General features: G+C 39.3%; 1 protein-coding gene across 5 annotated transcripts in view; it reads left to right on the top strand.

Moving 5' to 3' along the window:
* Positions 1 to 13783, top strand: part of LOC118270737 (complexin) — a 218712-nt gene that overhangs the window by 53519 nt on the left and 151410 nt on the right. For 2 of the 5 annotated variants that reach the window (XM_050698119.1, XM_050698120.1), the window contains one exon: positions 13540 to 13589. The exons of the other annotated variants lie outside the window; for them this stretch is intronic. The gene's annotated coding sequence lies outside the window, so the exon portion shown is untranslated. The remainder of the gene's footprint in view (positions 1 to 13539; positions 13590 to 13783) is intronic. 5 annotated transcript variants of the gene reach the window in all.

Raw genomic sequence — 13783 nt, 5'->3', positions numbered from 1 at the left:
CACACACAAGGACGAGGTGCTCTCGAAGTTTGTTTAAACCAAGTAATGCATATTCAGTAAAGCAAGTTAAAGCTACAAGTTTTTACTTATTCCGCGAAGTTAGAATTGACTTGAAAACATTTCGCGCTCGATATCCGGGCAGGAACAGGAAAACTATTATTTGGTAATTGCAACAAGTTTCGCAATTAAACTTGTTTGGAAGCTTTACCGAAATAAATTTAAAACTTTTCTGGAATCACTGGCAACATTTTTATAAACTAATTCAATAAAAATGCCATTAACATTGTAATTTTAACGAAACTAGAATTATAAAATAACTGCAAGTTATACTATAAAGCCAAATTGTGTAAAGAACTATGAATTTCGTGGCTGGATTTTATGGCCCATTAGCATAGCCTCGCTTACTTGCCACGGAGTATGCAAAATTATACAATGTGTGCGCTATCCTCAGTTATATGATTACGCTGTGTGAGGCAAAATATTTAGTTCTCACAGTAATTGACCTCTTCAAGAAGATTTACAATCGTATGTTTGTCAATAGCCGCAGTTAAGCCTGGAGCTTACCAATAAACCTCGTGAACAGCTGAGTTATTGTCCTCGGTCCCGGCAGTCGTAAGTCCCGACACAGGCTCGATCGCGCGCCGTTGGCACACAATGGATGACGAGCCATCAAATGATGAACGTTTCTCATGAATCAAACAAAAGTTTGCCCTTTGTAAGTGGGACGTAAGTTGACAACGTAACGCGGGTCGCGTCCACATTTCGGACACTTATTTGTAAAGGGCGGCACACAATACTGCGCGAGTGACACGTCTCGTGGTCACGTCACGGCCCCGCCTCGCGGCGTTCCCACAAATCTTTTGAACATTGATAAAATTAAGAAAAGAGCTGATCTTTCTTTTCCTCGTCATATTAAAAGATCAAACGTAAGGAGATTGGGTATTGTTACGACTTGCGACTTGGGAACGTAACGACCTCTGTAAATTGTTCGTGAATTTGCGAGCGAACGCGATATCTTCCGTGAAAAGATTATTCAATAAGACTCGACTTATTCGATTCCTAATTACGAACAATTAGATATCTCCGTGAAGGATCTCGTCATTAACGTCTGCGGAGATAATTCTGTATATTTATTCATAACTGCAGGAAGTAGGCGGACGAACGGCTGAGCAGTAAAACGAAATTGTTATTTCTGAAACTTTTATCGTGAAGCGTTCAGTTTGTGTGCGATTAATTCAGACTCTTACCTCCTCCCGCTGTAAGTACAAGTTAAGCTGGTACTCAGTTGTAGGTTTAATGGCGAGTTAGGGGCGCGCATATTAAAGAGAGTTGTACAATGTATACATGCTTAGATAAATAACAATAATTACTTACAGAAGGCGTGGAACTCGACCGATATATTTTATTCATTCACACTTTCTTGAAATTATCTTAAATATTTTGTCCATTTATCATATGAAATAAAATCCGCTATAATGTCACTGTTTCCTAAAACGTCAGCAAATGACTCTCAAACACATTGATACTAATACATAATATACACAACACATACGTGTAGTATACGGGCTACATTTGTAATGTGTACAATGATATGACATAAGATGGCGCCCTCATCGGGTGCACTCGACTGTGATCCGTGACACGCTGTACATTACGCTACATACCACCACCATGTGATTATACTCGTATATACATATATGTTCTTCTATAAGTACTGTATCTACTTAGTAAGTACTAAAGTGTGTCAAATCGAGATTGCGTTCGATTAGTGTTCGCTGTTGTTAATGTTGAGAAGAACAAAACGTATTTTGGTTAATATTTGGGTAAAATCTATAATATTTTTAAAGTGTTCAATAACAGTAGCTACGTACGGTACCTCATGTAATATCGTTTGTCATTTTTGTTTTCTGAATACGTATAATAATATTTTATTAACATATCTCTACTGGATGGAAATATGCCATCAAAAGAGTTTTAATCCCGTACATTACGAACATAAACATTTCACACGATGAAGTTGCTCACTGAACATTACACCCTCCGTACTACCGCGGCAACGATGCGTGATTTTAAGATCAAACAAATCTCTACCGCTACGACGCCGTAGACGTTTACTACGCCGTAGCAAATGTGCTACGCTATGGTTACGACCATGTTTATTATGTTACATTTTTCATAATTATTCGGTCAACTATTGTAGTTTCAGCAATGAATTACTTGACATTTCACAACTACGTAAGCATGTTAGAAGTGAATTGGTTTCACAAACACATTTGACATAACTCACAAACAACACACACACATACACAACGCATTGTGTAGGAAAATCGCGGCAATTGTAGCTAAAGTTTGGAACGAGGCTATATTTGTATGTGTGTGTGTACGTCGCGTCACTTCGGAGCAAACTTTATGCAAATGTGGCGAGTGTTTTATGTTAATACTGGCCTCGGAGACACATATTTGGGATACAGCAGCAGGCCAACTTGTGTCGCGAGTGGAAACAGAAATAATGTGAATACGATTACTGCAACTGTAATAGAGTAGTAACTATTGTTGCATACAATACGCGACTTGCTGTAAGAGTTCTCTAGCTACTATTTATCTCGGCTGCATGTCTCACAAACATTGGTAGGTTTCTTTCTTTGTGTACCACACTATTTTTCTTATAACTTTTGAAATATGTTCACATGTGGCATTGTGGCTGCATATTTTTGTATATCATTTTACTTTATTGTATAAATTGTATTCACAGTGGTTCATCTAAAGCTACAATTTTTTTCTGAAATATGTGACTGAGACACAGTGATCGACGACATTGCAAATATTCTATAACTACATGTCGCAGAAAAATTGCTCGTTTAGAAATCGTCTCAATACTAAAACGTTAAAATGAAATGGATTATTTTTGGCAAGCTCTACAATTGCTACCGTCTCTATAACAAGTATCCGTTACTCTGCATCATAAAACTTGTGAACCTTCTCTCCATCTCTGTAACTAGTCTCCAAATGGTGGATATTCTCGTGCGTTTTAATTGCTCACGTACTCGCGCGTCGTGTGCGGGCTCGTTACATCGCGGGGTGGATGCTGCGCGGGTTATAGGGGGCTCATGTCGGGGGCTTATGGCGAGTTATGGGGGGACGGGATTTGTCAATGGTATTGTTATTGCTGTTAGCAGGTTGGCTGCGGTTTGTAGCATTACGTTGTATTCATCTACTTACTTCAAACTATTTCTTTACATCACCATCATTTCAGCCTCCAAAGCCTTACAATAGGAGTCTAATTATAAAACGTTGGCTAGCTTAAAACAGCGTTATATGAAAATATCTCGGCGTAAGATTTCGTAACCTGATACGATGTAGTTGAAGGAACCGTCACCGCGCTGAAGGATGACACGACGCCATTGTTACAGCTGTTGTTGTTTTCCATCGACTCTCGGCTAATGTCGCGGATGTAGAGATTACTTGCCGAAGAACCGTTCTGTATGAATCGCGTTTTAATAATTACTTGTTGGATTCACTAAATATGTATATTTTAGTTCAAATCTCTTATTGATATTAAATTAGGTTTCTACCAATATCATGGTTAGTAAATTCAAAATCTTGACTAAAGAAACTCCTCTTTCTTCGTACATCATAAATCGAAAGCTCTAATTATTTGATCGGATACCAATTAAAGAAAACTGCTAAGTGGTCAGTGTACTAGTCCCTGCCCTCAATACCCTTTACTTTGAAAGTGACAACGCATTAGTAACTCGTTTGGTATTGCTACTGTTGCTGTGGGTAGCGCTGTTTACTTATCAGACAACCTGTCAGCTCGATTGCTCAGTTTTATCTCATATGTTACACAATATAATATTTGTATTTACATCTGCGGCCGCATGTATGTGTGCGGTGAGTGAGGTGAGACTTCTGCAGCGTGTGATTATGATGTCTCGGTTCAATAATCCGGTAACCAGCCGGCGCCGCGGCGTCGCGTCGCCCGGCGCCCGCTGCCGGCTGCCTACCTGGCCACCGACTGCTGAACACTTTGCTATCTTACCGTGTACTACACCTTGTTTCTGCTGGTGGACATCAAATATTACTAATTCTTTTAGTCAAGCTTTTAAACAATTTGTACAATGTCGTAGGGTCACCATATTAATGTCTGAACCGACGTATAGTAAGGCTCGTACTTCGTTACTAACTAATGAAGTGAATTCTACAATTGTAACTTCCACTATTTCATCTATATCTTCTTATTCATGGAATTAATATGGCGGAATGTATCGAATCTAATTCTACATTGCGATTAAATACACAAGTAACACAAACAAATGGAAAACAAACTCAACTTAATTCGAATTAGGATTAACTGAAGATTTGATTGAAATCTATTAAGAATGGCTCGGAGTGTATTTATCAATGAATCCGATCAGTCGGTGGCTAATGTTTGTAAATTAATTGATAAATAGTCGGAGTTGTGGAGTAATCACTTTGATTAATTACTTCATTAGCGGCCGGGTTGGCCCGTCCAGCATAATGGATGGCACACGAGTATCTCACTACAGCGAGTCACTGATTCATGGATATTGTTATTGGCATCATTATCTGTAATTAAGATGATTGTAGTAATTAGGTGAGCGATATCTACTGAGATTACACGGAGACAATGTTTGGAGATAACATGTGTAATAGGATGCGCTATCTATTCATGAATCAGGAGAATATATTGTGTAGGGAGAAATCCTGAATTAGCTTGTCTTCTATAACTAAACTTGCTGCAGCTTCATGTCAGTATACAGCTTCAAAAAGTTTCAGTGCTTCACTAATGCTGTGTACATACATATAATACTTGTGTACAGTTGTAAATCCAATAGTACACACTACACATAGATATGGGCGGTGGAAGTGAAATAGTTAGCGAACGAGCTTCCCGTACAAACGAGTGCGACCCGACCGCTGCAGCGATAAGTCGCGCGCGGGTAGCGGACATAGTGCGAGCAGCGGGTAACACTATGTTTTGTAGCATCATTTAAAGTATCGGAACCTTTAGTAGTATCAAGTCGTAGTAATTTTAATGCAAACCAAGGATTGTAGACATTCTAGACTATAAATATTGATGAATTACGATAAATGATTGTATAAAACGATCCATGACTAGGACGGTTTGAAGGAAATTAATCCATTAATCAACATTACAAAAGGTAAGCTTTGTTGACATTCCATTTCGTTGTGATTTAGTGATCGCTTCTCTAACGTGATGAAGTAATAATTCTACAGGACAGAACATTGTCACACTCTGAGTGAATCAGTTCTCAGACCGAACGGTTGAGATACAAACCAAACAGTTGCGTCGTGTTTACGCGAGGACTACTCGTACTGCTGACACTCGACTCGAGTAGTTTGATTTGGTACTATTGTACTGTTACTGTAATGCTATGTTTTATGATATATACTATTGACTGAATTAATAAATATTCAAATTCGAGATCACTGGCTTGTCAGTGGCCTTGTAGTACTCTATACTGATGTGATATACTTTTATTATAGAAGCTCACAAAAATAGTTTGTTAAAATCGCTCCGCTCGTGCCTTTGCTTTCTCCCTTTTGGTTGTCGGTGCAGTGACTGCGGGCAAGTTTACAGTCGAGTAACTGGAACGCTGGGACGGAGCAATTCTATGATTTCTTTACAATAATGCCGGAGCTGTAACATTTCACCGCGCCGAGTTATTGCTAGCGAGCTACTCGCACAGAAATCAAACTTGAGTACTTCCGTCTACTTCGGCGAATTTATGAAGAAGTGAACGAAAATATCATCTCTGCGCTTTTGTGATTTTAAAGTTTATTACTAACGGGACTTTCCACTGCAGAGCATAGAAATAGTGGTTTAAAACAGGAACTATAAAGTCTAACTTTTGTAAACTGAATTACCAATATTCAAAATACTATACAAGCATAAAATCTACGTTGTTAACAAAAGAGAACGTGAAAAAGCCTTTAAGATATTATAAAGATGACACAACCGATCCACACCGGGCTCACGTTATACGGCGCCCTCATTACACGGCGGATGCCATCACACGGCGATACTGCGAGCCAATCACTCAGTGACGTCATAAACGCGAACATTTTCCTAACAATTTCTTTGTGGAGCCATAAACAAGGAGCACACCTCTATAACTCACGTATAAAAACATAATCAGCCCTCAGAACAAGTGCGTGCTATAAATATTAGCCGACTTTACAAGGAAGATGTCGGGTAATGTGTTTGTTTTTATTTCGGGCCCGACGCTGGGCAAACAGTTTTAGCTGAAGGTCAAGTGGTGTTTGCTTCCTGCGGACAATTTCTTCGTAAATATTGCGCGGTTGATGACTCGGGTGATTTTACAAAACGTCGTGATTTTTTCTCGTCAAGTCGTTTTTGTGGTATGGGATCTAAATAAACAGGCGCGTCGTTTGATGGCGGACGATTAAGGCCTGTGGAAAAAAACTTCTGTTAAATTCATGTTTAGCTTCTGAGCGAAAGAAATGTTTTTAGTTTTTTGGATCAGAAGAATTAATGTTAAATAAGATTTAAAAACATCCCCGAAGGTGCACATTACGGCACGTAATACCACTGTACAATATACACCAACTTTTCACCATTTATGTTATAAGTCCCATGTAATAGGGGGTGAGCCTATTGTCATATACTTAATGGGCACAATGCTAGACTCCGGTCTACTAATTCCTGTAATAATTACTTATCGAATCAGAGACCCCTTGCCCGGCAGTCGCACTTACGACCACTCGACCAACGAGGCAGTATTAATTTAATCTATTGAACCAAGAGTAAATTAACAATCTGTTCCCATAGGTAAAGTTTCCATGCATTAAACTTATATGATGTGCGTTATCTCGCGCGGCTGCCACCACGCGCCGATACACACGCTCCAACTTGGCTCATCAGCCGCCGGCCAATCACTGTCACTCCAGCGATGGGACAACGTGATAAATAATGGAGACACTAAATTACTTCATAATGTGCATTCTATAGTTATAACACTAAGTAGGGACTTTAAACGATTTCATATCGTATTATTTTATTATGTGCAAAGCATCAAGTTGGAAATGTAGCAAATTACACAGGGGCTGCAACTAACGGGTCTGGGTGTCATGTGCATGTGAACTTGTATGTTTGTAACCGTACCCACGACACAGGAGAAAATCCTAATGTGGGGCAACGTTGTTTTAAAAAAACCAACCACTAAAATCATTGATGGTACTGACGACGCTATTGTACAGCTACCAAATCACATAAACCTATGCAACTAATAGGCATCACAGTACCACTAATACCATAAAAATTGTTGACACTCAGAATGAGTTGCAGGCCCCCGTAGTAGTGACGTCACAAGTAGCGCCGGCCTGTGCCTCCCCGGCGTGTGAACAACATCCGCGGCACAGATTCCACATGACCTAGTCTTAAGTCGTGATTGGCTCGTGCACGGCCGCCGAGGCCTGCACAATAAAATACTGAAACTTCAGCTGCGACCAATATTTCAGATTGTACAGTCGAGTGTTACGGCTACTTGTTTATTTTTTCTCGTTTCTCGATAATCATCCGACCAATTAATGCTGTACAAACGCTGTTATTTTTATTTTTTCGATATTTTTTTCCTGAAAGGCTAAAAAAGCAGGAGCTTTTCAGATAGACACTCAGGAGAGTAGAAAACATATTTTTCTGAAAGCTACATTAAAATCAATCCAGTCAATCGCGAGATATTTCTGGACAAACTTACATACATACTTAAAAGTCAAACTGAAAAAAATGTCATGGAAAATATGAAAATGTATCTCGTACATTGTCGACTTTTCTGTTGCCAATGCTAATAGTATGGCACTTGTCTAGGCGCGTCCAAGGCCCAACATAAAGAGAAGCCCTCTCCACAGTGTACTCGTCGTGTCTGTACACAATACATTGATATGCAAATACTGGAAGTGTCGCCAGTAGCGGGACGAGTGCTGCCGACCCTTTCTAGTCACATTTGTCTAGATTTGCGAGGGACGCTAACCAAGTATAGATTAAATACATTGTTATGTAAATGTTACAATGTTTATCTCTGTCGTTAAGTATATTTTTATCAAAGTTATTCAGTAGATGAGGGATTTAAGAAAAAATATATAAAGAGACATTTAGGTGGTAAAGCTGAGACTTGGAAAAATATTGGTCAATAAGGTAAAATACTTTAAGTTATAGAATTGTAATTAATAAACCCATTAAATATCGTTTATTTAATATACTTTACTACAATGCGGCAGTAGGCTGAGTACGAACTATTTCATTACCTGACTTCAGAGCTACTCCTGTATGTGAATTAGTTACCGTACTTTTGACAAAGACGGAACATTACTGTGAAACAGAACATATTACATGCGACACATAGACTAGATTCCTTTGTCAATAAATTAATACTTTGACAACCAGTTGGTGTCTTATAGAACCAGAGTAGGAAATTAAGTATTTGCTTTCAATTCTATGCAAAATATTAATGATAACGCATTGTTAAATAATTTTGACTATTCATCATAGAATCTTAGCCAAAATCCGTCACCACTCGGAATCCTGGTTTGAACAAAGCACGTGTACTGTCACTCCCCAACCAGAGACAGATCAATGAAGCAGTCGAGTGCGAGCTAATGGAATCAGACGCACAAATCACCACACTTTCCATTTCAATGGCACGCGCTAAATACCTACGTACCGTGGCGGAGAGCGGCACGGAGTGCGCACTCATTTGATTAACTGGCAATCTGGCCGTCTTTGTTCAGTAATTAGTTCCCCTGTGGCAGGCTCGTGTGATACGTCGCCCGTCGCCCGGCGTCTGTGTACTCCATTGATTTATTACTCAAGATTGTCTCAGGAATTTTGTGTTTTCTAATCTTACGTGTAAATTATGGTTTAGTTAATCTGCTACGTTATTACATTGGATTCTGATTATGTAGAGAATGTTTGGAATATAATGAAATTATATAATGAATATAATGAAACACGTGTATCTTGTGGTTATCGATGATACGCGCTTGTCTGTATTAGTGAGTAAACTTACCTCTGAAAGAGTTTACACCGCGAGCTTCAACAAATAGCTGCCGATAAATCGAGTGTATTTGTAAACCGAGACAAAGTGTGGTCTCCCGAGGAAATATCCAGCGTCGCGCCGGCAGTCTGTCTGCTGGGCGAATGTCGCGATAAATAAAACTTGTCGACGTCGGGACTCGAAACTGTTGCCTACTTGAGGACGGTACACGGTTGGTTCTGTCTTATAAACGTCTGTGTTGTGACGCAAATGTGCTGCATGTTAGTTGAACTGGTTAGTTGATGAATATACTGGGTGAGGCAACGTTTTATTGAGTTTTACGACAATCATACACTTAAATACAACGTTTTTATTGTTGTTCATGTTTTCCTAAATATATATTTTCACAAAATACTTTAATTAAGATATTAGATAGAATACCAAATTATTAAAATAGCTCCGTCCTAAATGTCTGGTAGTTTTTATAATAAATCAAGTTACAGTCTGTATTTATGTGCGGCTATCACGCCTCGTCGGCAAATTGGTGGCTCCATCGTTGCTATGATTTACAACCATCGTGGAAGCCTTGGTTCCAGCGTGAGTGATGACGTCACTGTATGTCGAACTACAAGGCAAATCACTATTCTGACCTCAGGGCATATCAGAATCAGATTGGCTGTCATTTCACATATTGAATTGTGTCTGAGGCAGAATGTATGACAGGCATTGTGTCTAGCATTATACCCACCTCGTTACAACAAATTGTAGGGTTATTAATAAATAGACTCGCCCCCAACTACGACATTTTCTACGTCGCGCCCAATTCCTTGCACTACATTACACGTTTAGTCGCTACAAAAGGTGTTCCCTTATAAATACGCTGCTAAGTATAATATATACGTGTCAACATATGCTCCCGCCTGTCCCCTCCCATCATTTAGGGGATATTACTTCGGGGAAGTTTGCAAAGCGTATAAAAGACAAATTGCGAACCCATGGCTAACGAGGCCCATTTATTTTTACCTCACAACCTTTTCGATTTGTCACCCTGTATAATGTTTGCATGTACATGACATCTTTTGATATAAAATCTCCCTGTTTCGCTTTATGGTGCCCAGAGCGGAATATTGAAAAGGGTTTCTTAACGTAATAAGCGGCCGTAAAAATAACATTTATACTCGTGCGTATACACGTGGATTACATTTGACGTTACACATAAATAGCATGTGTATGTATACGTACATAACATGGCTTACTGCCGCACTCAAATACATTTCATGATTACTGAAACTGTTATTTAGTAACGATTTTGTTCTGAAAAAAAAACTGCGACTGGGTTAAGTAACCGTTGAGTGACTCCGAGTGTGACAGTCAGCAATGGTCTTTGTTGTTATTTACAAGGTTTTATACAAACGTCAGCAGCGACTGTTACTGCTGCAAAATGAAATCACCCAATCAGCTGCAAGCTTGTAGTCTAATAATGACATGAGCTGGGATCAAACAACATTTTGTCGTCTGTCGTCAGCCCCTGTATTTGTAGGGTAGTGTAGTGAGTGTGGTGTAGTGTAGTGTAGTGTAGTGGAGGCTCATCGTGCGCCGGCTTGTCCCTGTCGCCATTTGGATGGGACGCTGGGACAGAGTCGATGGGCGGCATTCGATTATCCAATAATTGCTTGTCTGAGTGCCACTCCCGTGTGATGCGGTTTGTGTGCCACAAGAGAACGACCGAGGCGGTAGTGGACACTGCACATGGTCAGGTTGTGAACACTTGGCGTGTTGGAATATAGCAACATACATAGTATGAAGGATGGCATACAATGAAACGAATTTAAATCAATTTAATAGACCTACACGGTTAGCGTAACCAGGTGAGTGGTCAGCGCAACGGCTCATGCGGGCTTGATCCTTGCACTTAGTGCAAGTTTTTGTGTGATCCACAAAATATATTTCTTTACTTTTAATTGAAGTAAACTGTTTGTATTTCGTTTATCATTACATATGTTGCTCATTTGACTCATTCGTCTCTGTGCAGTGCTCACTGTTGCAATGATCGCCTCCCCACGTAACTTGTGGCACAGCAGTGTCGAGGTGGGTTTTCGTCGTCGCTATCGGCTCTGGAGGGCAATTTATTTGGTGCGGCCTGTCGGCGTTCATCGAGTTATTCCGACTCGGACTCTAATTACCGACCCTCCGCCTCTGTGCTCCTGTGTACACAACTACACATGCTGTAACTACTGCGCTGTTCAAGGGGATATTTACTGAAACTTTACATACATTCAATGGACACTGTCGACCGTTCTTACTTCCTACTTGGCCTTTGTTACTCAACATTTTTAATAAAATAGGGCGGTATATCATCTTTTGGTAAGCAGTCGGTCGCCCACGGATGACTTATAACACCAAAGATGATACAGGTACGTAGCTGTTGAAGATATAAAATATCAACACAACTAAGTTAAACAACAATAGGTAGGTGCTGATATTATTACGAGCCAAGCAATGTGTCGCCTCTATTCCACTAACATTCAGACCACGCCTCGCTTAGTTCCAGAAAAACAAACATCTTGCGTCGCCGAGGTAATGAAACCCAGCATCCCAGACTCAGCACGAAACCTTTTTTAGCCAAACTTTAGGTAACCAGAATAATGCTAGAATAAGAAACTATGTGTACATACAAACTAACATACACATACCTACATGTATACATTGTATGTCGGGCACACGCAGTATATAGAGGGCGCTCGTGAATTATTTACATGGAATATGGCGGCTGTAATTATTTGCAATTAAGTTAACGATCGCCGACCGGTTACTTCATTATATTTGTCGATTCTTCAAAGGAAATTGGTTTTTGGTGGTGTAGTAGCCTTTAATATTGTAATAACTGGACATTGATATTGTGGTTGACTTGTTTATAAAAAATATAAATCAATACAATTTTGCATGTTTACTTTAGTCCTGTTTCATTTTATTATATAGAATGTTGGTTAACCTGTAATTGGCGAGTGTATAGCACACAAAACTGATTGTTTATTAATATTTTGTAATACTCTGCAATGGTATACAAAAGCTGTAGGTATATAAACATTTAATAAGTAAATATAATTAACTAGCAAACCCGGCGAATTCCGTTTCGCCACCATGTTTTTTTTTTCTGCTGTAAACCTCACGGAACCCGAAACCTTTTCAACGAATGCAAAACCGTGGAAATCGGTTCGTGTGTTCTGGAGTTATAGCGACAGGAAGGAAAACCCAACTTATTTTTATATAATAGATAAAAAAATGGATGAGCGTAAAAGCGCATGTAAGACAGCTAGCATACAGGTAAACACAGACAGTCCGATACAAAAGAGTGTAACAGTAAAACAATAAGATATGTACCGCGAGGTCATGCAGCGCCCGCCCCGGGGGGGGGGGGCTCCCTCACAGTTTAGTGTGATTCCCAACAATATTTCGTGCGAGTTAAAGGGTTCCTGTCTAGTTATTGTGTATGAGCGTTTGTTACCTCTCTTTATTGTTCGCCGTCGGCCAGAATACAGATCGCGCGCTATCAGCCGAGGGCACTAACTTCACAAATGTATTGAGAGGATCGGAGGGAACGATCGCCGATAAAGTTCCTCACAAACCCTTTTTGTGCTACATCGTAATCGAGCTATGTAAAAATATGGAAAGTAATCGCGTTTAATACAAATGTTACGTTTACCCTACTTCATTATAATGTCGTTTCATGACGGCTGTACTAAAACCCTAATTAACACTTTCAAAGCATTCTAGTTATTTCAGCTAGGGTTGGTTTTAACGTTCACTTTCATATTGTCGATAACACCACATTGTATAGTTAAATAAAAGTTCTTTTCATTGAGCCTAATTATGTTTCTAGGGCAGGTCGAGACTGTAACTTGGGTCTAATTTTGATCTTAATGCACATAAGTTACATAAGAGCATTTACAGTACAGTGAGGTGCAGTGTAGGAGGCCTAACTTAAAGTACTTGAAGTAGCTCACGTAGCTCGGTGGTCGGTAATGCAGGCTTTGATGTTTGTCACCCGTCAACAGTTGCCGCGAGAGCTGCTTGACCCAGTTCATTGCAAACTAGTTTCTGTGGAAATGGTTAATTACTTTCTAATTAGTATGGAGCTCAACATGTAAGGTCACTTAAAGCAGCTATTTCAAAACCCTTAGACATTAATTTTGTGACGTCAGCAACTGGCATAATTGAAAGTTTTACGTCTAAAGGCTTTTTAATTAATATTAATTACGTCATGATGAATTGGTGGAAGAAATAATTTGAATGTAACGCACACTATAGTTACAGTTAATTACTATAGGTTGGACATCATTTTTAACGCGTAGCTACATTGCTACGCCGTAGCACGCTACGGCTACGAAGTACTACGAGAATTTAATTTAATTTTGTTTTATTGTCGTGAGTCACACTTTATTGATTTTAAATGTAATACAATTTCATGTAACGTGTAATAATGTACCGTTATTGTTTGTTCCAGGTAAACTAGCCGCCGAACAGTTACTAAAACAATATTCAACTAATTCCGAGGTGAGCAAGGAAAGTTTCAAGTACTTAGGTACGCTGTAGTCGTGTGATGTAAAATAATTTTATTATAATTTATACAACGTTATTAAACTCAAAGACAGTTTGTGAGTACGTTCTCGTTATTTAAGTTAATAGCTTCATAACGTAAATTATTTATGTATATTTCGTATAATGTTGCTCACTCTGTTAACTTTAAC

This window comes from Spodoptera frugiperda, chromosome 13 (genome assembly GCF_023101765.2).
Source record: "Spodoptera frugiperda isolate SF20-4 chromosome 13, AGI-APGP_CSIRO_Sfru_2.0, whole genome shotgun sequence".
Lineage (NCBI taxonomy): Eukaryota > Metazoa > Arthropoda > Insecta > Lepidoptera > Noctuidae > Spodoptera > Spodoptera frugiperda.
The sequence above is the reverse complement of the archived record's forward strand: the minus strand, read 5'-3'. Positions and strand labels throughout refer to the sequence as shown.